The 26345-nt window shown below is 36.5% G+C and overlaps 2 protein-coding genes and 1 long non-coding RNA gene across 25 annotated transcripts in view; 1 reads left to right on the top strand and 2 right to left on the bottom strand.

Moving 5' to 3' along the window:
• The window catches only part of brsk2b (BR serine/threonine kinase 2b), a 271162-nt gene that overhangs the window by 243857 nt on the left and 960 nt on the right, over window positions 1-26345 (bottom strand). The gene's annotated exons all lie outside the window — the stretch shown is intronic.
• Window positions 1-26345, bottom strand: part of tsg101b (tumor susceptibility 101b) — a 90271-nt gene that overhangs the window by 20155 nt on the left and 43771 nt on the right. The window lies entirely within an intron of this gene.
• LOC141375127 (uncharacterized) lies at window positions 8403-16183 on the top strand. Its single transcript, XR_012382671.1, has 3 exons — window positions 8403-13109; window positions 13151-13929; window positions 14271-16183. It is a non-coding gene; the product is annotated as an uncharacterized lncRNA (long non-coding RNA).

Genomic DNA, 26345 nt, shown 5'->3' on the forward strand with positions numbered 1-26345 from the left:
TGGTCCTTTAAGATCAGCTTTTTTTTATTGGCTACCGAAATGCTGGTCAGTGCGTGGCTGAAATATTAATTTATTTACAGTACTCTGTAACGAATTGTCATTATAAAAGTAACGAAGTAGATTACTCAGCTAAATTTGTACTCAAGTACAAGTAAAATTACAAGCTTAAAATTTTACTCATGAAAGTACAATTACCCCCAAAATGTACTTAATTACAGTAACGTGAGTAGTTGTAATTCGTTACTCCCACCACTGTATATATATATATATATATATATATATATATATATATATATATATATATATATATATATGAGCAATATCACACGAGTAGCAGTGCGATATGGCTGTATATCAGCACTGGTGGGAGGCGTGCGTTATCCCACCAGTAGTGTCCCACCTTAGTGTCCCAACAGTGACAATATACAGCCATATCGCAGTGCTCCGAGTGTGTTATTCCGTTTTTAAAACAGTTGTACAGCATAATCGTGTTTATAAAAAAGAAAATCAAACATGGAGAGTCTAAAAACCATTTTGTATTAGGAACTACTTTCTTCCACCGTTCATTCATATCTGCAGCTGACGTCAAAACAGCGAAACCATTGCTTATTCATCAACGTCACTTAGAGCTAGTATTTGAATGATTCTCTAGTGTAATGTCTAAAGTGATGACAAAGCAGGTGATTTTGCTGACATTTTAAGATTATAGGCTGAACAGCATGAAATGCCATCAGTGTATTTCCCAGTATTTCTCTGTTGCAATCGGGAGATCACAATACTTAACCCCGAAAAAGCTAAAGCAAAGCAACCACTACCAGAAACACTACCAGACTATGGCTGTTTCTCAATATGTGTTCTTCAGCGGTCTTGCATCCTCGTGTTCTCATGTAACGTCATCATCAGCTGCCAAAGTTCAGTTCTAAAACTCAAGACCGCAAGAACAGAGGACGCGCGAAACTTCCCGGATGTGTTTTTGATATTGAGGACGCAACAATGCAGACTTGATCTCGCTCTAGAAGTACCAGAAGTCATTGCGACTGGAGGTGGGAAGTGCAGCATTTGATTTAGATTTATTATAAAAGTTCAGCGATATGACTTATTTACCTCAGGAGTTTCCCTAAATGAAACGATGAATAAAAACATTTCCATGGACATCTTAATAAAGGAATAAACACATTAAGGGTGTTTATTTGCTGAAATTCATATTAAATTAGTTTTATTTATATTTTGCAATGTAGATTTATTATACTTTTATGCATAGCATATATTTTGAAATGGGGAAAAAACAATAAATCCCTGTATGAATGCTGTAATGTTTAAATAATATTCCATTGAAAACACATGAAGGTCATGTGACTATCAGGACGAATGCAGCATCTCATTTCTCACAGGACCTTTTCTCATTATCCCACACAGACATACACGCACACACACATACAGACAAGCAAACTGTCTCTGTCTAAGTGTGCCGGTGGCAGTACCTGTCATCATTGCAGTCAAAGTGAAAATAATGTCTGTTCACCCTCCCTTAATCTGATTATGCCACTTGATCAGAAGCCAGCGCAGAAAATAAAAGCTGTGGAGAAACTCACTCACGGACATGCAGACACGCACAGGCCCTCTGTGTGTATTCTGTGGGGTGTCGAGGTCTTGACATGGCAGAAAAATCACAACCCTAATGTAGCCCGAGGCAGCGTGATGTTAACTCTTGTTTTAACATATTTTGAATAGACACAGAATGACCAAGTTATTTAGTGTGAACGTGTGTGTGTGTGTTACAGTAATACGTGGGAGGATTGCCAATTACGCCAGGGATGGATTATTTCAGTATATAATAGGGGTAAATGAGACAAAAAAGAGGCTCTGAACCGTATGCCCTGCCTGGTCTGATGTGCCAGGCAATATCAATAACAATGATTCATGTTGACACAGTTATCTAGTTAGGGAGGCCTCTCATTGGCTGGGTTGGGGTCATATGGATATGAGGGGCTGGTCATGTGATGTCATTTACAACACAAAGCTCATTCAAGCATGAGAAAAGTCGCTACAGGAGCAAGGGCTACTTGAAATGGAAACGGATGAATGGTTTCTTGTCAATTGCACAAATTAAATGTAGGCCATTAGCTTTTACAGTTTGATTAAATAAAGCTGGTGACATTACAGTGTCCGTGCTGGTACACATAGTTCAGTTAAAGAGTAATTAACTTCAATGGTGGTAAAAGTAATATTAGCAAAATGGATGGAGCTCTATGATTTTTTTTTCTGTTTACATTTTTTTATTAGAAAAAGCTTTTGTAAAAACTAAAAGGGACTAAGCAGAAAAGAAAATGAATGAATGAATGAATGAATGAATGAATGAATGTTATTTAAAGTAATTTATAAAGCACAAGATTCCATAAATATTTATTAAGAATCTAACAAAAAATGGTTTATTATTATAGTTGTTGTTTCTTTGGTAATATACAATTTTGTCTACACTATACATTGAAGAAAAAGCATATGGCACCAAATAGAAACTATGTAAATTTAAAGTGGAATTTATTATTATTTTATTTATCATTCATTCATTAGTTTTCTTGTCGGCTTAGTCCCTTTAATAATCCGGTGATGCCCGTATTATAATTATTATTATTATTATTATTATTATTATTATTATTATTATTATTATTATTATTATTACTTAATTATTCATTCATTCATTCATTCATTTATTTTCTTTTCGACTTAGTCCCTTTATTAATCTGGTTTCGCCACAGCAGAATGAACTCCTAACTTATCCAGCATATGTTTTACGCAGCGTTTGCCCTTTCAGCTGCAACCCATTACTGGGAAACACACACACTCATTCACTCACATACACTATGGACAATTTTAGCATACCCAATTCACCTATAGCGCATGGGTTTGGACTGTGGGGGAAACCAAAGCACCTGGAGGAAACCCACACAAACGCAGGGAGAACCTGCAAACTCCACACAGAAATGCCAACTGACCCAGACGGGGCTGGACCAAGCGATCATGCTACCTATTGCACCACCGTGACACCCTTATTATTATTATTATTATTATTATTATTATTATTATTATTATTATTATTATTATTAATTTTATTATTATTATTTATTAATTTACCATCTACTTAGTCCCTGATAAATTAGGGGTCAACACAGTGGAATGACCTGCCAATTATTATTATTAATATTATTATTATCATTATTATTATTGGACCTGTGTATAATTATTGGCTATTATTATTGTTGGGACTCGGTATACCTGCCAGCATTGGTCCTTGAAACTGGATTTACTTTAATTTACTTTTACTTGTTAAATGTAGCCTGTGTGGATGCTACTGTGCTACTTGCTTAAAATAATAGCTTCGCTACTGAAAAGCTATTTGATTTAGAAAGTAGTGACATTACCGCCACGCTACTGAGAAATGTAGTTAAGCTAGTAGTGTCACTACTTACAGCAACGCTACAGCCCAAACGGGAGGGTGGCGGGAGATGGGTCTGAAATATGGGAGAATCCTGGGAAAAACAGGAGTGTTGGCAGGTATGGTATAACTATTGTTTTTTTATAAATTGGATAAAAAAAAAGATTACCAAAACAAATTACTCCATTAGCAGACTGATTTAACAAATGCAAAGTTTGTGAATTAGACTGAAACACTGCCTTTTATAATTCACAACATTACTAGAAAGAGGAATTCTTGAGTAATCATATGTAAGAATGGCATCAAAAATGACATCATAGTCAAATGACAGAATCTTAACTGAATCACTACACTACATCATTAGCCATTTCTTATCAAATAAATGATACAACCTCATGACTTGTTATTAAACTGTTTACAGCAAGTATTCACTACATGTTGTATGTTGCATGTAATTGGACAAAATTACTATGCAATGCTTTTTAATTTTCTGTATCTACAAACTATGTGACTTATCTGAGCAAAGATTGACTGTGGAAGCAACCAAAGCTTGCCATTAAATGAGTGTGACTCCAATCTCTAGATGAAAGAAAAAAAAAATCTGTCTGCTCCTGCAATTACCTCTGGTCATACTAATATACGCCAGCACTGAACATGTGCCTGTAAAGATTTACTAGCCACATTATCTGTAATACCGGTGGAAATTGGCCATGATATCTGCACTCTGTGTTGGATAAGATCCCTATGGAGCAACAATCCTCATGGAGAAACAGCTGAATATTTCATTACAACTATATTAACACAAACTACATTGAAAGGCAGAGAATTAATGAGGCAGTGCCACAGGCAAACTGATGAAAGCACTGAAAAATAACGTGTATAACCTGCGTTTGCTATGAGAAGCACTGAAAGAAAAGTAGGAGAGGAGGAACGCTTATGTTATAAATAACTCTTCTATCTCTCAGACTCTTCTTCTCTGTATTGTGTTGGTGTCAAAATAAACAGCCTTTGTTCTGATTTCCCACTGATTTCTAAATTTAATCTCTGAAAATACTTTCGCCATTAGATTTTTGTTGCCTCTAAAGCCACAATAACAGCAACAATCTGTTCATATCTCTTTCTGGCTTAGTCTATTTTAAGAAGCACTCATCGTTTTATGTTTATGTTGCTCTGGTTGATGTTGCCGTGGTCTTGGAGTTATGCACGGATGTATACAATATGCCTCACTTTGTGCGGTATCACCTTACAGACAGGTTTACTGTTGAAGACAAAGTATAAATTGATTTTTAGATAAATTTATCATTTTGGGTGTTTTAAGATCTGGCTCAGTTCACTGCAAAAAAATGCTTTTCTTACTTAGATTTTTTTATCTTGTTTCTAGTCCAAATATCTAAAAATTCCTAAATCAAGAAGCATTTTCTAGACAAGCAAAACATATTGTCTTGTTTTGAGAAATAATATGCCAAAATGAAGTGAGTTTTTCCTTAAAACAAAAAAAATAATCTGCCAATGGGGTAAGCAAAATAATCTTACATCAAAAGAAAAAACAAGATTAATTTGCTTACCCCATTGGCAGATTATTTTGCTTGATATAAGAAATTTTAGATATTTAGACTAGAAACAAGACAAAAAATCTAAGTAAGAAAAGGATTTTTTGCAGTGTTTGTGATTTTGTTTTTGAATCTGGTGCAATTTTATCTTTAGCTTGATTAATTTCAGCATCTATTAACATGAGAATTGAGAATTATGCTGAAACTAAATTAATTTCATGTGCCAATTTTGGTTTGTTTTAAAAAAAAAATTTATTAAATTTTAAACCATGTTTTAGAACAAAACAAATTACCCAAGTGTGAAAAATACCCATAAACTCATATTGTTCCAAAGCTGTGTGATTTCCTTTAGCCCTTATACATGTATGATCACACCGGTGTGATTAGAATGTTTATCATCAACTGCTAAATTCAATTCTGCTTTTTCCACAATGAGTAGTGCAGAGCAAGATAGAGAGTGGGATGTTTGTCCTTAATAGCAACTTATTGGTTTTAAGGAACAGCCATGTCAATAAAGGCTTTTTAATATTTTTTTCCACATTTTTAATTGCCTTGGACTAACTTTTGCTGTTTATTCTGATGAATCCCATACCCAAAGAGCACCTACACATTTTGAACATCTAGTCATTATTTAAAAATAAATAACATTAACTGTAGGTTTCAGACATTTCAGTATCCATAAATACTAGGGATGCTCTGATTGATCGTTCAGAGATCGGTATCGACCAATAATCACATTTTACGACTCGATCGGTACTCACTTATCTGGCTGATCTCATGAACCAATCACAAGTGTTTGTTAACAAGTTTGCAGATGAAGACAAACATGCTCACTCCTATATTACACATCAGCAGCGTTAAAACATGTAAGGAGGTAAATGATGTATCAGCAATCGCAGGGCCTTTATTACAGCAGGTAAAACATATATGCACATTTATTTGTTTTTAGACCTACTTCCTTTTAGTAAAGAGGTCATAAATATATATGTGTGTATTTTAACTATGCATCAAATATTTACTTAAAACTTTTTCTTGATTGAGACTTGTTGAATTGTTCTTCCATTTGCTGTGTTTCCAAATTGCATCATTAGTCATTTTTCTTACCATTTTTTATCTGGTTAATATTATTTTCTGTAAAGCTGCTTCTGACCATGACATGATCACACTAAATGGTTATACGAGATGTGTTTAGGGGATTATATGCAACATCCTTAATGTATTCTCTTAGGTAAGGAGAGATCTACAAATAAGTAGCATACTTGTAAACATGTGCTTTATGCATTATAAAGCTTAAAGCATCAGAATCGGTACTCTGTATCGGCCGATCACCATCACAAGGAATCAGTACTTGGTATCAGCTGTAAAAATTCCTGAACGGAGCATCCCTAATAGACAGAAGTAAAACAGACAATTATGGTTTGTAAAATGAAGGACACGCTGAATTATATGGAGAAGAGTGTACTGATAGTTTTACACAAAATCTAATGATGTGCTTTACACACATCAGATACACACTATTTATTGTACATTTTTTAGGAAGTTTACTCTATTATTCACCTTTTATGCAACTTGGAAGAAGTTGATGAACTAAGATGTTGTAATTCCAGCAGCTCTTATCTCTTAACCATAATCATAAATCAAATAAATAATTATTCATCTCTTTAAGCTAAGCACAAAGTACATGTTCTTACAAAACTGTGAGAATTGGAGTATCACATAGTCATTTATTCATTTTTCTTTGGCTTCTTGGTCTCTTATTTATCAGGAGTCGCCACAGCGAAATCAACAGCGCCAACTTTTCCAGCATATGTTTTGCACAGCGGATGCCCTTCCAGCCGCAATCCAGTCCTGGAAAACAGCCGTACAGCCTCACATTCAAACACACACACACACACACACACACACTCATATATTATGGGCAATTTACTTAATCCAATTCACCTATAGCACATGTCTTTGGCCTGTGGGAGAAACCGGAAACCCACGCAAACATGGGCAGAACATGCACACTCCACACCGAAAGGCCAACTGTCCCAGCCAGGACTAGGCATGGGCCGGTATAAGATTCGGACGGTATGATAACCTTAGAAAAAAAAAATATCATGGTTTCATATCCTGGTATTGTGATTACTGCTCTAAAATACATTCTTTTTAAATGTCTGGGTAAAAAACAAAAACTTTTTTTCCCTTTGAACACAATACATTTTATGTTTTGAAATATTTCTAATATTTTGGAGCTATAAACATGTCAGGCTAAATAATTAAAATGAATCATTGACTTCTGCTGACTTCATTAGTTTCAAAAACACAGATTTCATTACAATTAAAAACGGCAACTTTAGATTTTTTTTTTTTTTTTGCTGGAGATACTGTTGTCCTAAAAAAAAAAATGTAAATAAAAAAATCTAACACATACACGGTATTACAGAAAATTTTGACGATTTTAAAACCTTGACTTTTCAAAACCGCGGTATATCTTGAAAATGGTTATCATCCCATGCCTAGCCGGGACTCAGACCAGCGACCTTCTTGCTGTGAGGCAACAGCACTAACCACTACGCCACCAATATATCAGATATTTATCAATAAAATTAAGATGTTTGTCAATATTTCCAAAAAAGGAAAAAAAAAGAAACAATAGTTATCAGCGCTGCAGTGTTACAAGGTAAACTTGCAATGCCATGGAAGCATTAAAGTGATGCATTCTAAATAATGGTCACTTTTAAAAACTCACACAATATATTTTGCATATAATTTTTGCTGCTGTACAACCACACTGACTTTCAATACCTCAAAAAATAAACAAAATAAAAAGCTATACTATACATTTTTTCAACAAAATAAGTAATAAAAGTTTGAAATTACATTATAAAGCTTATTATAAATGTTAGTCGGTGACAACTGAATTATTATTTTAGGTTGGACATTCCCTTTATGGCCTCGTCAACCTGACAGTTACAATTTAAGGCACCATCTGACAATTGGGGAAACTGAAACCCATCAGAATGAATGCAGCACCACATGCATGTTTTATTACATTGAATGAATGGTATGATTTCACCTAAAAAAGTGAGTAGCAGAATGTTGCCAAGTCCATGGTTCTCTGCAGTAAAAAAACCCAAGTCCACAGAATCAACTGAAGAGAAATGGGTTCACTGTAAAACCCAAAGATTTAAAGGGCACCTATGGTAAAAAAATCTACTTTTCAAGCTGTTTGGACAGATCTGTGTGTTGGTATAGTGTATAGACCGTCATACTGGGGTGATATGAACACACCCAGTCCTTTTTTTTCAATTTAACTACAAAAAAAAGGGTCGGCCAATTGGAGCTGTTTTCAAATCGATCGCACCATTACGTAGGTGTGCGATTCCCCCGCCCACCGAATTGATTGACAGCTGCGCGCATTAACATGTTCCGGTAGTCGCGTGTATATGTCAACAAGACCAGGCAGACATACGCAAAGCAACCGGGAATAAAAGCTCTGTTCTGTTCGCTAGGATCAGCAATCATCATCAAATGTGACTAAGAGTAAGTTTCACATATTTAAAGTGTTTTAAAACAGAGTATGTGTGTAATTAATTACAGTGTTTTACTTCAGCTTTACTTCATCAGCACAGCCGCGTGTCAGAACAATTATAAAAGAAGACGCTTCAATCCCGGTTTGTGGAAGTTAAATCAGGTTTATTTTGTACATTAGCATAACAGATATTCACACTTGAGGTTAGCCTTAACTAGGCTAAGCGCGCTCTGTCTGTCTGCCTGCCTGCGTGTGTGTGTGTATCATCTGCGGTGTGTGTGTGTGTTTGTGTGTGTGCGCATATTGTGTGTGAATCATCAATGCAACTTCACAATACTCATTAGTAAAGGTTAGTTCTTACTGTAGTATCTCACAAACGCTACGTGAGACCTCCTTCCTTTAAGTCTGTCTGTTGTCTGACGCAGCTGAGGGAGGAGGCATGTAGAAACAGTGGGCGGGAAAGAAAAAGCTTAAAGGCGCAGTACGATAAAACCACCCCCTGCTGGAAATCAGTATAAGACAGCATCTTGTAAAAGGTATAATGAAAAATCTGATGGGTATTTTGATCTGAAACTTTATATACACATTCTAGAGACGCAAAAGACTTATATTAAATCTGAAAAAAGGGGTAACCTAGGTGCCCTTTAAGGTAACTCAAACCATTTGAGGAAACCGATTGCAACAAACCATTTAAGTTCAAAAACTAATCCTAATGAGTACTGTAAACTTAATCCATTTAAATAAAGCAATTTGAGCACAGTAAAACCCCATAAATTAAGAGAACTCAAATTAACTGAGTACTGTAAAACCCAACAAACAAAGGAAACTCAACTTATTGCTACAAACCATTTGAGTTAAAAAAAAAACTAATCCATATAAGTACTGTGAACTTACTCCATTTAAGTTGAAGTAATGAGGTATTTACTTAACTCATTACCTTCAACACTGAGTTCAAAACTCTTTTCGAATGAGTAGAATTAACTTTCAGTAAATTTTGAGTTAACTACACTCATTTCATTTGATGAAGTTGACTGTTGGGTTTTACAGAGTAATTATAGTGAAAGGAACCACAAAATTCAAAATAAGCCCCACAAAAACATCATTTCCAGTATATTATATATGTCATCACATTCCTTACAGTCCTTCCATTTATTAGTATACAGTGGTCTCTCGTTAACCGCGGGAGTTACATTCTAAAAAAAAAAGCCTGCAATAGGTGAAATCCATGAAGTACTCAGCTTTTTTTTAACAATTATTATAGATGTTTCAAGGCTGTAAAAGCCCTTACTACACTATTTTCTTAGATAGGCATTAACATTTTCACACTTTTCTCTCGTGTTTAAACACTCAAGTAACTTCTACCTTCCTTTAGCATGTCCATAAGTCAAAATTTTTGTGCAATGGTTAGCGTCTTCCTCTGCCTTTTGGGTGCTACTGTGGGTGCCTTTGAAGGTGCAGAATGTTTTATCTACATTATAGGGTTTGTTGGAGAGAATTCTTGCAAACATACAGTCCAGCACTTCAGAGTCACACTGCTAGCGATCAAAGATTAATGTCAATTTGGCAAGCTGAACACATTCTGTACTGTACACTGATACATGGCACGAATGAGATTGATCGACAGTGGTCTACAGCCAATCAGGACGCAGAACACAATGTGCTACACAAACAAATTAGCAAAACTGTGAGACCTTGAAAGGTGAACCGCGTTATGGCGGGGGACCACTGTATCTCATGTCCTTCCACTTTGATTGGGCGACTTATGAGCTATTTTTAATTAGCAATTGGATTTGTTATGAATACCTGGCAACCCTGAGCAGTAGCATAATAGCACTTGATTTTTTGTGCTATTCAACAAGGCAGCCCCTATGATGTGACCATATACATGTTAAACATAAGACCACCGATGACTGATCTCATGTAAGCGAACACAATTGAAACCATTAAAACAAACATGCAGAATTATTACAGCACTACAAAGTGAAAAAGCATCTGAGCACCTTAAAGGTTTTCCAGCCACTGTATATCATTGAAAGCACAGACAGAGATAACAGAATATTTAAACTGTGTGATCAGTTCTACAGGAACCTTTGGCCATTCAAAAAGTCCCACTGGTACACCAGATCCAGTCGTCAAGCGTGAAATTATGAGTTTACAGATAACATCAGACAAGGTCCAAGCTCAAATTCGGCCTTGAAAGGCATTATTCAGCACACATTAAGAGATGGGGGAGATCCTCATTCACATTCTAATAGCTCAGGCAGAGAAGCTAAGATCAATAGCTGGACCCTCCAGGCATGGCTGAGGAACCATGCGGCACAGCCGTCCAGAAAACATATGTATAAAATTGCACAGAGCCTCCCCGGTTTCCATAGAAACATTCGAGTTGCCTTAGACAGAGAGAAAAAAAAGAAGTGTGTAGCTATTATTCTATTGCTGGCGTGCGCTGTGCAATGATTGGTTGATACTACAGTCACACTATTAATACTCTGAAAGTGTGATTTCTAAATTGCTAGTCTACAAGCTTGGTGTACATATAGTCAATCCTGCAAATCACCTGTTCAAATTCTCTTTAATTTACTCTCATGTAAAACAAAGCTGACGCCTCTCCATTGTGAATAAAGGGGCAGCAAGCATCAGCAACCACCTGACTAATGACACGGTCAGACCAAAGCCCACCATCTGGACAGGATATTCAGCCCTACTGAGTTCTTTACCAATCAATCATGCGTGCAAAATGACATGACACCTCATTTCATTCATACAGTACCAGCGTGATGATGACACAAACAGCCAAACAATATAATAAATGGATTTTTATTGTCACACTGCCTTTTTCCCAGTGTGTAGAGATTATTGTTTAGCCTTCAATCATTTGTAACTGGGTGAGTTTGACGTGTTCATGCTTGAGTACCTTTTTTAGTAACACAAATAAGGGACTTTCTGAAGGACTAGTTCACCTACATATTTTTTCTGTCCCTTGTCATTCTCATTCTAAAATCGATTCACTTCCTTTCTTTTGTGGAATATAAAAGGTATCTGTATGAATTTTTTTTAAAAATGTATGGTATTTAAAAAAATCCTGGACACTAGAACTGCACAATATTGGAAAATCTGATATTGCTGTATTTTATTTTTCTGCAATACATTTGCAATGTGAATCCCGTTTCACAAGATAGTTTGAATAGCACTGTTTGGTGGTTTTTCTGGAGGGTCTGACAGTATTTGGGTAAAATACTGGGTATTTGGGTATTTGGGTAAAAAAAATGCTTTTCATACTTTGCTTTGTCCTGTTTCTAGCTCAAATATCCAATAAATCTCAGATCAAGTAAAAATAGTAATTTGTTTTCACCTTCAGAGCAAATTGATCAAAATGAATAGTTTTTCCTTTATAACAAGCTACATTAACCGCCAATGGAATGCATAAAATAATCTTGCTTTTGCTTTGAAATGGAGATATCTGGTCTAGAAACAAGACAAATTGTGTATACTGTAAATAATAAAAACACAATTAATCTTTGTTATACATCCAAACATCATCATGTTTGTGCCCAAATGTTGAAATGCTCAGTCACAGACCCTTAAAACACAAGCAAATTATAAACCTTTACTCTTTTATGGTTACACTTAGCAATGACTCTACAAATCACATGTGTTCTGTAGATCCTGGTGAACTATAATTCAGACTCAACCCACATTGCGATATCGATGCTGAACCGATATATTGTGCATGCCTACTGGATACTCTTTGCATGTTATCCATATGTTTATGTACAGTTTTTCTTATAAGTCAGAATTATTAGCCCCCCTGACTTATTACCCTCCCTGTTAATTTTATTTCCCAATTTTCGTTTACTGGAGAGAATATTTGTTTCAACACATTTCTAAACATAATAGTTTTAATGACTCATTTCCAATAACTGATTAAATTTATCTTTGCCATGATGACAACACACAATATTAGACTACATTTTTCTATATAGCTTAAAGTGACATTTAAAGGATTAACTATATTAATTAGGTTAACTAGAAAGGATATGGTAATTAGGCACGTTATTGTATAAGGATGGTTTGTTCTGTAGACTATCGAAAAAAATACTGTGAAAATTTCCTTGCTCTGTTAAACATCATTTGGGCAATATTTAAAAAAGAAAAAAAATTCAAAGGGGGGCTAATAATTCTGACTTCAACTGTATATAGTACAGATTAACCAAAATGAAAGAGTAAGTCAAAACTAATAATAACTGTGCATATAATTCTGAGTTATTTCAAAGTTTTAAATTCATACAATCAAGTTTATCGGAGCAATATGTGGAGAAGCAGATAAAAATCATTAAAGTTTAAAGTGCGTTAAAGTGGCAATGTCTTTTTCATGAATTCTTGGGAGCTGGTCATTTTTAATGAATCACACATAACACAAAATGTCCAAAAATTGGACTGATCTAGTTTTGAGCTCAATGATCCGGACGCAACCTTTAAACAGCCCACTGGAGTGGAAGATTATCGGCGAATACAGTTTTGACCGGTTCAACGCATAAAAGCAATCACAGCATGAAGCTGACATGGAATTTAGCACATCAAATGTATTGACCACTTCTATAGCAATTTTGCTTTTGTTTTAATATTTAAAGGGATAAATGGATTAAACAGTGCATTTCTTGAATCTTCTGTAAACAAATATTTTAAAGCAAATAATAATTTTATTGTAATGGAAAATATGCCATATCGAGGCATCTCTGGTGCAGCTTACAGTCATTGTCAATGTAGTGCAAACGTGCGACGTGTAGTTCCATTTTTTGAGAGGTGCGCGGGTATGTGATGACACGAATTCGCTGCACTGGACCATACTCATGTATTCAACCCAGAAGTATAAATCAGCCTTAACTGAGCAGGGGTCACGTGACTCCACTCGTGGTAGGAAAAATAATTGACCTGGAACAATTAGATCGATTATAGGTTATACGCCCAGCCCATCAGAACTGAAACATGCATATTCATAAAAAGCACATCAAACATACAAAATGAAAGCTCAAACATGCTTTATTGATGTGATAAACAAACAAAGTTTATTTTCAGTTTACCTAAGTTGATCTTCTCTATGTAGCTGCATTGATCAGAGTTCATGCATGAACAAAAGCTTTCGATTAGTTCTTATAAATATATTGTGTCTTTTCAGAAGACCCTGATTAAATGGCTTAATTCATTTGGATTGTTTACAAGTATCAATGTTTTAGTGGCTTTCAGTGGAGTGACAGGATGGTCTACTTTGTCCACTCGTAGGCTTAAGCATTGGCATATCTTGGCATATCCTTGCTTATAAATCTATTCAGGGTTTACTCCCCTCATATCTCCAAACTAACATTTGTAAAACCTGTCTTTAACTATAGCCTTCATTTTCAGGAAGTTTAATAACAGTCTGTACCAGTGGAGTGTACTGAAATGGTAAAAAAAAAAAAAAAGCTTTTAAATATGCAGCACCTTTTGCCTTGAATATCCTCCAAACAAAGTAGCAATTTGAAGAGTTTGTTTCACTACATGCTTTTAAAGATTTTAAATGATTTGGAGTTTGAAACATTGGCCTGTACATGTTCTGAATAGTTTTTAACTGTCATTGCATGCGTGTTTTGATGGATGAATGATGTTACTTGTTATTTGCTTGTTTGTGAACTTGTGGACTGCTTTTTCTGCTGAAATAAAGGGTATAATAACAATAATAATAACTGTAGTTGACGATACACAAGCAACTTTTGCCTGGTAATGTTAGCGAGAGATGATGCTTCGCTACTACCCTATTGAAAATGAGCAAGAAAATTGTATCTTGATCAGTTAGATCGGTTATTTGCAATTTTTTGAGATCCTCCAATCGCAATGTGAGCTAATGATTTGACCAGCTTCAAGCTGTCTGAAAAATTTAATCAAGACGTCGCTTGCTCAGCAGCAGTTGAGCATTAACTCATAGCTTATTATTACAATGCCAACAGCTGTCCAATTTAAAGGTGCACTATAGCTGATTTAGCTTCCTTATAAACTTGTGTATAGGTCTAAAGTTTTAGCATGTCTCTTTGTGTTTCCTTCTATTGCAATCATCACTTTAGCATTATTGTTAATAGTAATATGATTTGTTAAGCGTTATTTTGCTTCATTCTGCTATGATAAATAGACATCCACTCTTGCATTGGGCTAATGGGAGCTGTACAACAATGTTAAAGCTTACAATCGGGGCTTGGAGCAAGCTGCTGGGAGAAGACGGTAACACTGAATTACACTAAATAGTTGCCCTGTGTCTCATCTGGTTGCCCGCTGACGACAACATTGCCAAGAGTTGCCGGACAACATTGCTCTAAAAGTTGCCCAATGTATCATCACCTTCAGGCTTTATCAACCTTGTCTTATGGGTTTAAAATGAAAGAACGATAACGATTTTCCCATTAACCCTTGTAACTTCATGAAAGAGTTGTCCAGAATTTCATTCAAAATGTGTCTGAAGCCGAGTAAAAGAATGGCAGATTGTATGTTCTCTATTTTCACCAAACTCTCTGTTTCTGTCCTCTCCCTCCACATCTGCTTCTGCAGTTGATTCCTTTCACTCATTTCACCCCCTCTCCCTCCCTGTCCATGTAATACCAGTGTATTCCTATTAATCTGCACTTGCCGGCTTGAACTTGCTCATAGACACGCGAACACTTTACACGGGCTGCAGGATAAACGTCTATCCTAATTAAACCCGGAATTAGTCCATCTGTTGAGCGGCGGTGCCCACTGTTTGGACTGTGTCACGGCAGATGTACTGGTAGCATTTCAGGACACTTACATGCTCTTATGGTAAGATTCAATTTGTGTAATTATTGCTCCTGGCTGTGCTATTTCTGATAAAACGGCAAATGGCAAATCAAGTCACATCAGAACTGTCCAAGTCAGTCCCGTTCAGACTCCAACCTTAGGACTGTCAAACCCCACAGCTAAAACTTCAACAGGTCGTGTTAAGTACAGATAGCACACCTAGGAAGAAGGCAAAACTGGAAGATGGTGCTGACAGGGATGTTGTGATGGAGATAGAGAGAGGGACATGGTAGGGACAACAGCAGGAGTTAAGGGTCTCTGCTGTGTTTCTCTGATAAAAGGCTTCACAGCTGCATCAGGCACTGGGGAGCAATTTTCTGCATCGGGGAAGGGGGAGGGGACCACCTAAACTACACAATGCAATGCACAACACCATACCACTGACAATATTAGAAATAGCACAAATAAACAGCTTCATTTTAGTCCGCACGATTTACAAACAAAATATAACACTGACCTTCTTTTGAGACTTATATGTCAGATTTACACTATAAATGTAGCCCATGAAATCTACAGTTTTAAGATCATAAACTACGGAATTCCTAATCAAGAACAAAAAAAGAATTTTTAGTAGATATAACATTCCCGATCTCACAATTTGCCCAAAAATAGGATAATTTGTACAAATTTGAATACAAGTACAAAGGCTGATTAAAGGACGATTTAAATCATGTTCTAAAAGCAACAGTGTTTATGTCCTAAGGAGCACATTAAAAGTAAATATTATATAAACAGCTACAGAAAATTAGGGCAATGATCACCTCAGGCACACCTCATGCGCTTTATTCAGTGTTAAATGCTAATAATGTGAGTTTATTTGACATGATATGGTGCGTTGGTGACGCGAACTGAAGAGTGAAGGGTAGTCGCGGGGCTTTTCAGATCATTTTGGATGGGCACTTTCTATCCAAGACTAAAAAGTAAATGTGCACTACACAGGTTGAGTGACTCTGTGACTGTTAATTTCATTTATGATCATATAAATATTATTACATTTATTAATAATAATATAATATATTAATACATTTTTTAATTTTAAACATCAAAGAATTGCAAAATCACTCAGATTTATTTTGCTTATGTCTGATTATAAGTTTTAATTCTTCCACCTGTTTCTTCAGTTCAATTATCAATACTCTCTATCATTCAAATGCTTTTGACACGACCTCTCAAAAGTTGTAAATGCAAATTATTTTAAGTCAAGACTACCTGAATCTATGTAGTTTAACAACTAAATGTGCTAAAATGTTGGGATTGCTTGTTTTAATATTGTAAGGTGAAGAAACTTATACATCATAAGCACTTCCGTTTATTAGTGAGGGCAGCTATTGCTTTTACTGTGTAGGCTGTGTTTTAGTAAAACTAAACCAAGGGTTAAACACTACCTATACTATTGATGTATATTGTTAAATCTTTCAGATTAGTGCATTAGCCCACCCACCTGTTCTGCCTTTAGGTCAATGTATGACCTTAAGTTACTGGGTTAATCCAATGTTTGTCCCAGCTAATATGTGCAGTATTGTTTTAGTTATTTAGTATCCATTTGCAGTACATCCTCAAACTCATTTATCGAAATATAATAATCTAAAACAACACTGCCACTACTCATTTTATATTCCTCACCATGACAATGTTTGGCCACGAAACACTGGCAGCTCTTGCAGGAAAAGCATGGAATCTCTCGAAAAATGCTCCTCGGGCACGGAAGAGAAAATTCAGTGGAAAAGAAGTTAATGAAGAGCGACAAGAATGAGCAATAAACCACAACTAAATATACAATCTATTTATATAATTGCTAGTCAACAAGGAGCAAAACGTTGGCAGTTCATTCCAGCTATAAATGCGCACCATATCTAATCCCGCATAAGAGTCCATCAGTGGAATCAGGCCGGCTCTACCAATCACTCTGGCGTTCGCATTCCTTCAACGTTTTTTTTTTTTTCAGCAGGATTAATTTCTTGCGTTTGACGTAAAGGCCGCGTACTCCTCCGTAGATTAATCTGTGTACATTTTACAGTGTTAATAGCTTAGACTGAATGTAATCTACATAAATCAAGGGTGGGAAAGAGGGGCAACGAGGACTGTTGCTGTCTGCCTCTGATCTCTAAGATGGAAAGCATGGCCATTGTGAGAAAAGGCTTGTGGGAAGGGGGGCGCAGCCATGACAACCAACCATTGCTATCCGGCACTTACTAAATGAGAGCCAACTGAAAGCTGGAATATGTCTGGGAGACGGCAACCCCCTCAGACAGAAACACACTGACAAATTGTTCACAAAGTCAGCTCAGCAAGACAGTCAACAGCTGACATTTCAAACAGGCTTTTCAAGGCTAAAACACAAAACATTCTTTGTGCCGATCAAGAAGATGCATCCTAAAGCATAATATAATATTCCCCTAATAACAGCATTATTTTAAAACAATACTCCTTCGTTAGTGAAAGACACCATACAGACCCATTTTGCACATTACAAGGCACTGTGTTATTAGTGTCTTGTGATACCATAGCATTTCATTACAACTTTTTTTTTGTCAATGAATTTAAAGTCAGTATAGGCTTTAAGTGTAGAGGAAGTTTTCTTAGTTCCTATAACTATTGTCGGAAGTACCAACTTTTTGGTTTGTTTTGCACAGCATAAAGTCGAAATGATTTAAGTTGTAGGACTGGCGAGATTAGAAAAACTAAATCAGCCTCTACTCCAAAGTAGTGTGTCTTTAATAAAAGTAAAGCCTCGGACAGATCACACGATTTTAATTGTCGGTTACAAAAGTCACTGTCAGATTATGTGATTTTTTTCTTGATAAAATCTTGACTTGTCGTGGGTAACAAGTGTGCCAGACTACAAGTTCCTTCATGATCAGTCATCCCGTGAGGTCTATGACGAGTGTTATTGACCAAAGCATCCACTAGTGTTGCTATAACAATATTTCTTATATGAATTTATTTATTTTTTTATCTTATTTCACTCTTAATAAGCACTGATGCTTGCAGACAACTAATAACTACATTATTGTTATGACATTGATAGGATAAAACTTATGAATCCTTTTCAATATTAAGATATTTTCTTTGAAATCTAAATGTGTATTTTCCTGTCAGGGTTGCTAGTTAAACACTCCCTGGCCTAAACTTGCCACGAGTGAGACAGAGAAAATGAAAGCACATCAGCACCAGCGAAAAATCAGATGTTCAAGACATAATCTTTAAAATAATGACATATTAAAATGAGCAAATATATGACAGAGGTTTGTGATACAACAATTACAGTGAAGCATTCATTAAATCCTTTATTTCCACAGAGCAAAACAAATCATCCACCTGTGTAGTTGAATAGTGGAGAAGCACAAACAAAATATTTTTTTTAAACGAATTTCATTTGGTATAATTTGTATCTTAATTTTAATGTATATTTTGTTGCTCAGTTATCTTTAAACAAGAATAACAAAAAAAAAATTGTGGTGAAGCGCTTCAAAACAAGTCCGCTATATGCACCAAAACACGAATTGCCATGGTCAATAAAATAAAATCTAGCCTTAATAAATTTAAAGTGAAATTTTCACCATTTTAGAGAAGCCTATGTTAAACTGTTTTCACTATTAATGACAAATTTGAATAAGCAGGAAATGCTTTTGTGAAGTAGTCGCAGCACTGAAAATTTTCCCAAATTACCTCGGAAGAACAAACTCTGTTGGAAGACTGAGAGAACTCAGAAACTCGTTGTGAGAATGAAAATGTTGGCATATTTCTGCCAGTTTGTCAGATAAAATTACTTAAAACACCTTAATTGAAAAAAAAAAGGTAGTTAAAGTTTGCATAATCAATGATGGATGTTGTCCACCCATGACCCACCTATGAGTAAATATGCAGTCTATTTTTGTCTACCTGACCGGCGCATTAACGGCAGCAACCACTCATATATCGGAAAAATTATGTGATCCTAATGCACAGTGTCACCCACGTGACAGAGCTTGTCTTGAAGAATGAGGAAAAAAATTAAACATGCTAGACTTTTTTCTATAGTGAGGCGTCACAGACCTAGTACTGATTGCTGTGAACAATGCCACGTTACACACAAAAATAAATAAATAAATTGAATCTTGTGTCACGACACTCATTTGTCATTTGTGAATCCCCACAACACCCTACGTCAAGAAAATTGTGCCACAATCACGACAAATTCATGTGATCTGACTGGGGCTTAACAATAATTGCATTAAGGTACATAGTTGACATACTGTATTTACATCGCAAACATGAAAAACCCCAAAAGATAGATCATATCATTATCTGTGCTACAATTGTTAGCATCACTGAATGACATGCTTAAAATAATGATTTTATGACGAGTTTATGTCACTTAAGAGTACTCATTTACAGTTTAAATACAACCAGGAAAAATCTTGGTGGATAGTTCCTATAACTGAGTTCCTATAATTAACCGGAGATATGGTCCTTAATGGGGAACAATGTAATTGAAACCTTTGATGAACTATGCCTTTAAATTCACTCAATCATTCATTTTCCTTAAGCTTAGTCCCTCATTTATCAGAGGTCACCACAGAAGAATGAACCACCCACTATTCCAACGTTTTACGCAGTGGATGCCCTTCCAGCTGCAACCCAGTACTGGGAAACACCTACCTGTATACACTCACATTTACATACGCACTTATACACTGAGCCCACTTTAGTTCATCCAATTCACCTATAGCGCATGTCTTTGGACTGTGGGGGAAACCGGAGGACCCGCAGGAAACCCATGCAAACATGGAGAGAACTCCACAGAGAAATGCCCACCTGGGACTCGAACCAGCAACAGTGCTAACCACCGAGCCACTTTGCCGCTGCCTTTAAATTGTGGAATAAAATCATGTATTCAATCTTTCGAAACAGTATGCATAATTTGCATATTTTAAATCCACAGCATACAATCATGGATTAAAATGAGACTAAATGTCTGAAGCAATTCCAAGATGGGCATTGCTTTGAAATAACATCTCTATTTACGACACATCAGTATTGGCATGAGTTTAAGGCGGCACTATTTGTTTGTCTGAACAATGGCAGGCATTATTTCCAGTCTTCAGACTCAATTCACTTTAAAGTGTCAATGCATCAGTCTTCACTCTTATAAATAAAAGGTTCTTAAAAGGACTCAAAAGTTCCATGAAAATCTTTAACAACCATGAAATGTGTCCATTCAAAAAGATAAATCTGTTTTTAATTGAGGAAATACAATGGAAAAATTGTTGTTGTTTTTTTGTAAAAAAAATACAAATAAAAAAAATTATAATTTTTTTTTTTAGAATTGTTCACTTTATTTCTGTGAAATGTTAACGCAGCATTTTAAACTGCATTCTGGCAAACAGGAGCAACGGCATCCTACTGTATGTGTGGAACCTTGGATTGAAATGAACCCTACGTGCACTGCAGCAAAACGACCATAGTTAATGTGCTTCTGCCCGCAGCTCTTCATATCCGCCTTGCAACAGCATCTCTGCAGTAACAGACACTCACTGGCCCTGAGGTAGTGTGTATATATAGCTTGATTATCTCCATGTCCACGCTGGAAGTGCAGTGAAGGCCTGGAGTTCTAACACGCTCTGCATGAAGCCTGCCCGTACACGCCATCTACCCCTGACCCAGCGAGCGGGCTCTGTTTCTGCCCATGACAGCGTACGTGATTCAGGTACTTCGCTGCTTCATTAAAGAGCCTCCTTTGGGACACACTGGCGGAGCGAGGAAAGGTGAAGAAGTGGGACTAAGTAGAGGGGATATGAAAAGAGTCAATTTAGTCTCATATTAGGAGTGCCACAAATATAATGTGTTGTAATATGAAGGTCTGGTTAACTGTTAGAAATGCAGTATGTTATGCCATTTAATGGACCCTCTAATGTTTGTGGCTTAAGTCATTGTTGGGGTACTCTTTTAAATCTGGAAGCATTAACAACTGATATCGAAATATATATTGTTATCGTTCAGTATGGAAAACCATTATCGAGATTTGCATTTTTGCCATATCGCCAAGCCCGAGTTGAAAATCTAAAATCTTTGGATTTTGGATGTACTGAGTGAGTAAATGCACAGAAAATGTTTAATTTTTGTGGGTGAACTATCATTGAACATAAACTAATAGTGTTTTCAGAACTAGTTACCAAATCCTGAAACCAAATCAAGTTAATTTATGCTGAGTTCAGACTGCGCGTCGTGTCACAAATGTATTCACACGGCAGGACTATCTGGGCTAGCATTTCGTCGCTGCTTTGTTTACACTGCAAGATGGATCAGCTACAGGGGGTTTCACATTGCATGACTTTACAATAGGAGAATCGTCGAACTTTGTCTCGGCTTGCAAACTACGTCTCACAACCAAACATACGTAAGAGTGACATGGAAACATTGCGAGGTCACGAAAATAGATCTTTTGTTAATAATAAGAAAGAAGCCTTTAGTGTGGTTGAAAATGTACTTATTTTGCTCACCAGGGTTGTGAAGGGAATTAGCAATTTCTCCTTGACTTATTTCTTTTTCGACCCAGTTGTGACACGTTCAAACAGATACGGGTGCTCCTACCAAATTTACACTAGTTTTTCCTCCATTTCTTAGGTCCAAATTGGCTGAAAATAAAGCACACTTAACTTCTCACGCTGGCCTGCACATACTCATACTAGTGGATGCTGCTTTCTCATTGGCTGTAGGTGATTGTCAATGTTATTTTCAATCAGAACATATTTTTAAGCAGCATGATTTTTAATTGCAGAGAGCTCCAGATATCTAGCATGCCAAATATCTCACGGGTGTCGGCGACTCATCTGCGATTTTCCCAGATTGCATCTTTAATAGTTCACACTGTGTGATTGTTACTCACGTGAACGAGCACCGATTTGCCTGTGATTTCAGGCATTTGTCTGCAATTTCTCAAAACTTGTCGGTGACCTGTCAGTGAAGGAAAATCAGGGCTAAAATCATGCAGTCTGAACTTTGCATTTAAGTAAAAAAGGAATAGGAGCAATTATAGAATTAAATGTGACATTTATTGTAAAAACTCAAACCATAAATTAACATTGAAAGTTTATGTTAACATTATATAGAAACATCTGTTTATATATTCCAGAACAACTAACCACAGAGTTAAGAGATCACAAAAATGTCAAACTGTAAACATGTTTTATACTTTAAATGAGGAAAATAATCATGCGTTATGGATGTGACCAAAAAAGTATGCGAGTTTGCAGTATACAACATACATACAGTACATTAATTCTGTAAATTAAACTGCACAACCCAAAAATGTGGCAATGAGAAATTGCCATTCGCGTGACTTCGGTAATTCAAATCAAATTGTTTAAAAACATTGACAGAAACATTTTAGAGTATTTCTTAAGAACTGTAAAACACTTGCTTACAAAAAAAAATGCAGAAACGGTTTTGATTAAACTTAATTTTTTCCTGGCAAGATTGACATTTGCATGGAATTGCTCATAAGCTGAATGTTGCTTCAATCCTTTTGGTGTTCATAATAAAGTGGGCACAAATAATTGATCTCTGAGACCATTTCTTGTTCACACCATAGAACTCCATCAAATACAAGAATCACACCGATCCCCTTTTCAAACGTCAAGAATTGCACAAGTTTCCTCTTGAGACCACACAACCCAACCTGACAATGTGACCTGACAGGGTGAAAGGTTTCGTGTTGTTTTCAGCAGTGACAGAACATGACTGCAGGTATGGCATTCCTCCAGATACACACAGTAGACAAGTTGACCAAAACCTCATTGCTTTTACGTAGAGGAAATGGACTATCGAACCAATCTAAAGGTGGAGGTGTTCTGACACACCCTATGAACTAAGTATTTTTCAATGTTGGTTCAAATTTCAAGTTCAACCCAATTAAAGTTTATTCCTGAGGTTAACAACAAATTTTAACACTTACATTTTAATGAATAAAAAAGTTTATCAAATGCCTTACAATTAAGCATTTTAAAAAGAAATATGAGGAGTTCAGATGCAAAAACCTATAAATGCTGTCTGAAATAGGAATTTATCTCAACCTCCTATGTTTATGTTCACTTGAAAGGCAATGAAAAGAACTTATCTGTCACTATAAATGTAAAATGAATAACACAACACACAAAAGTTGAAGAAAAATGCTAATTTTAGAAAAGAATATCAAATGGCTTTTAGGTTTTTGCATCTAAACGCTTCATATTTTTCTCTCTCTTATGACTTTGTTCAAAAAGTCATTGAGCATCGTATATTGATGTATATTGAAACTGTATATTGATATATATATATATATATATATCAGATCTGATATGTACAGTAGATCAGTTCTGTATGCTGGAGGGAATCATGATATGAACATATTGCAACACCCCTAGTAGATTGTTATATTATCATTGTTTTTTAGCAACCACTACCACAATCCAATCCGTCTCAGCCTGTGATCTCCTGTAATCTTCCTCTGCCGACTTTCAGCAGACTCAGACAGAAAGCACTATGCATGCAACGGCTAAAGCGTCACAAAGAAAACAGGCATGGCAAAAATACAGGCACGTACATCCGTTTTGATTTGGGGAGGTGTGGGAGGGGGGTAAATTAAACTAGAGCGTCCTTTTTACGGTTTCCCATGGGGGTCCCGCTTTAGCTCTGAGAACTCTCTCTCTCTCATCCCCAAAACCACCCCCCTTTCCATCTATCCTTACCCCTCCCCCAAGCTCCTCTTTCTCTGTGTGAGCCTCTCTCATGACATATGGGCTCTCCTCTGCAGCGGCAGCACTGGGAAGCGGCGTTTATTGTGCAGCATTCTCTCAGCAGCCATGCCAACGGCAGCAGAACGAGCAGGAATACCCTCCGCTAAACCAGTCACAAGCAGCCCGCTCTTCTTACCACAGGCGACACCAAGAACCATTTTAAGAACTGGTGCCAATGGTTTAATTGCCGACAGAATGTTCTATTCACGAACGAACAGTACGAGCCTTCGATTCCGCTCAACATTTATTTACAGGTCTCATGTCATAGAAACACATTGCTTGCACTGGTTGCATATTGTTCGGTTAATTGAGAAATCTGCCTATAAATCTGCTGATTGCTATTTAAAGGGGAAGTTAACCCAATAAAGAATATTCTGTCATCCTTTAACTCACTCTTGTCTCGTTCTTCATCTGTGTTAAGACTTCCTTCCTCAGCAGAACACAAGAAAACGTTAGTAACCAAGCTGTTTTGGTGACATTCAAGGAAAAAAAACTCAAGATATTTCTCAAAATATCTTTTATATTATTATGCAGGTTTTTATGCTTGTTTTTATAGGGGGAGGGGTGTTAAACCATAACTGAACTGTCATTTTTAAGAAAACTACTCCATTAAAATGCCATAAAATGGATTGATGAGTGCTGTTTATTTTCATGTGACAATGTATTGAAACAGAAAGTTGTGGCAGGACACACTGAGGGTGGTGGCATAGCTATTTTTGAACAGCCAATAGCTATTTAGTGAAGAACACAGATACTTGAACTTATATTTAGTTCAACTGACTTTAAACAGCTTGCATAACTTATAGAATTAAGTTAGAACGTGATTAACATAGTTTAATAAGTTACAATGAACTAAAAACATATGCTGTCATCATTAATTGATCATATCGCTTTTTACAATATATGCACAATGATCAACCAACAGCTAATCGCTGTTGCTAGGCAGAAGAAGGTGCTCAGAAAGACTACTGGACAAAACTTTGCACACGCCCATGAGTGCAAGATGAGTCATCAATACTTTTGGCTCCTTTTCCTACAGAGAGAAGCTGGGTTTATACTGAATTAATTTATGAAGAACGTGGTTCTCAAGCATTGATTAAGTACACTCAGATATACTGCTACATCCATCATGCTGGTACACTCCTTGAATCTGCATTTGACTGTTCATTGTGACTTCTGCCTGTCTAAAAATGTACAGGCATTCAGTTTAGCCTTGAGTAACAACACTCCTGGTCTTGCCTCCTTGAAAACATCCATCCACCTAAGATTTTTTTTAGCAAATCCTCCATAGACCTATAGGATAGCAAAGTGTCTGCTAATTGCACACTTCAGAATTTTAGTGGATACAACATACTGTCCACGTTTCATAGAAATATAGATACCCTATTCAGTGCATTGCTTTGTACTCTAAATATTGAATATTTGGGGAAGCAAGGTGGCGCAGTGGGTAGCAAGATCACCTCACAGCAACAAGGTTGCTGGTTCGAGCCTCGGCTGGGACAGTTTGCGTTTCTGTGCGGAGTTTGCATGTTCTCCCCGTGATGGCATGGGTTTCCTCCGGGTGCTTTGGTTTTCGCCACAGTCCAAAGACATGGAAAATAGGGGAGTTGAACTTAATTAAATTAAATTGGCTCAGTGTATGTGTGTAAATGTAAGAGTGTATGGGTTATTCCCAGTGCTGGGTTGCAGCTGGAAGGGCATCCGCTGTGTAAAACATATGCTGGATAAGTTGGCGGTTCATTCGGATGTGGCGACCCCTGATTAATAAAGACACTAAGCCAAAAAGAAAATGAATGATTGATGAATGAATGATCACTGGAACAAACATTTGTTAAAACTGAAATACATACAAGTTAATAAACGGCGCACAATACGATTCAATGAGGTCGTCTTTAAAAATATATAAACAAGTACTGTCAGCTGTCAACTACTCATCTATATGTCAAAGTCATGACTGTTAAGAGTGCAGCCTTAATGAGAAACACCAGAAGACGAAGACCAGACTATCAACTCCATGTTCTTCAAAACAGCCGATATATAGTTGCAGTTCATGTGTTGCGTAACAGCTGCAGGCACTTGTCTTGGATACGTCTGGCCAGTGATATCGACTCAATAATTGTTCTCTACCAAAGCCACACCAGAAGAAGCCACTGGCAACAGAACATTGAGCACAAAAAAAGCATTGACGCCAGATCAATAATTCTTCCACACTCCTACGTCATGCAGCCATCCTCAACAACAAGCTGACG

Source organism: Danio rerio, chromosome 7 (assembly GCF_049306965.1).
Source record: "Danio rerio strain Tuebingen ecotype United States chromosome 7, GRCz12tu, whole genome shotgun sequence".
Lineage (NCBI taxonomy): Eukaryota > Metazoa > Chordata > Actinopteri > Cypriniformes > Danionidae > Danio > Danio rerio.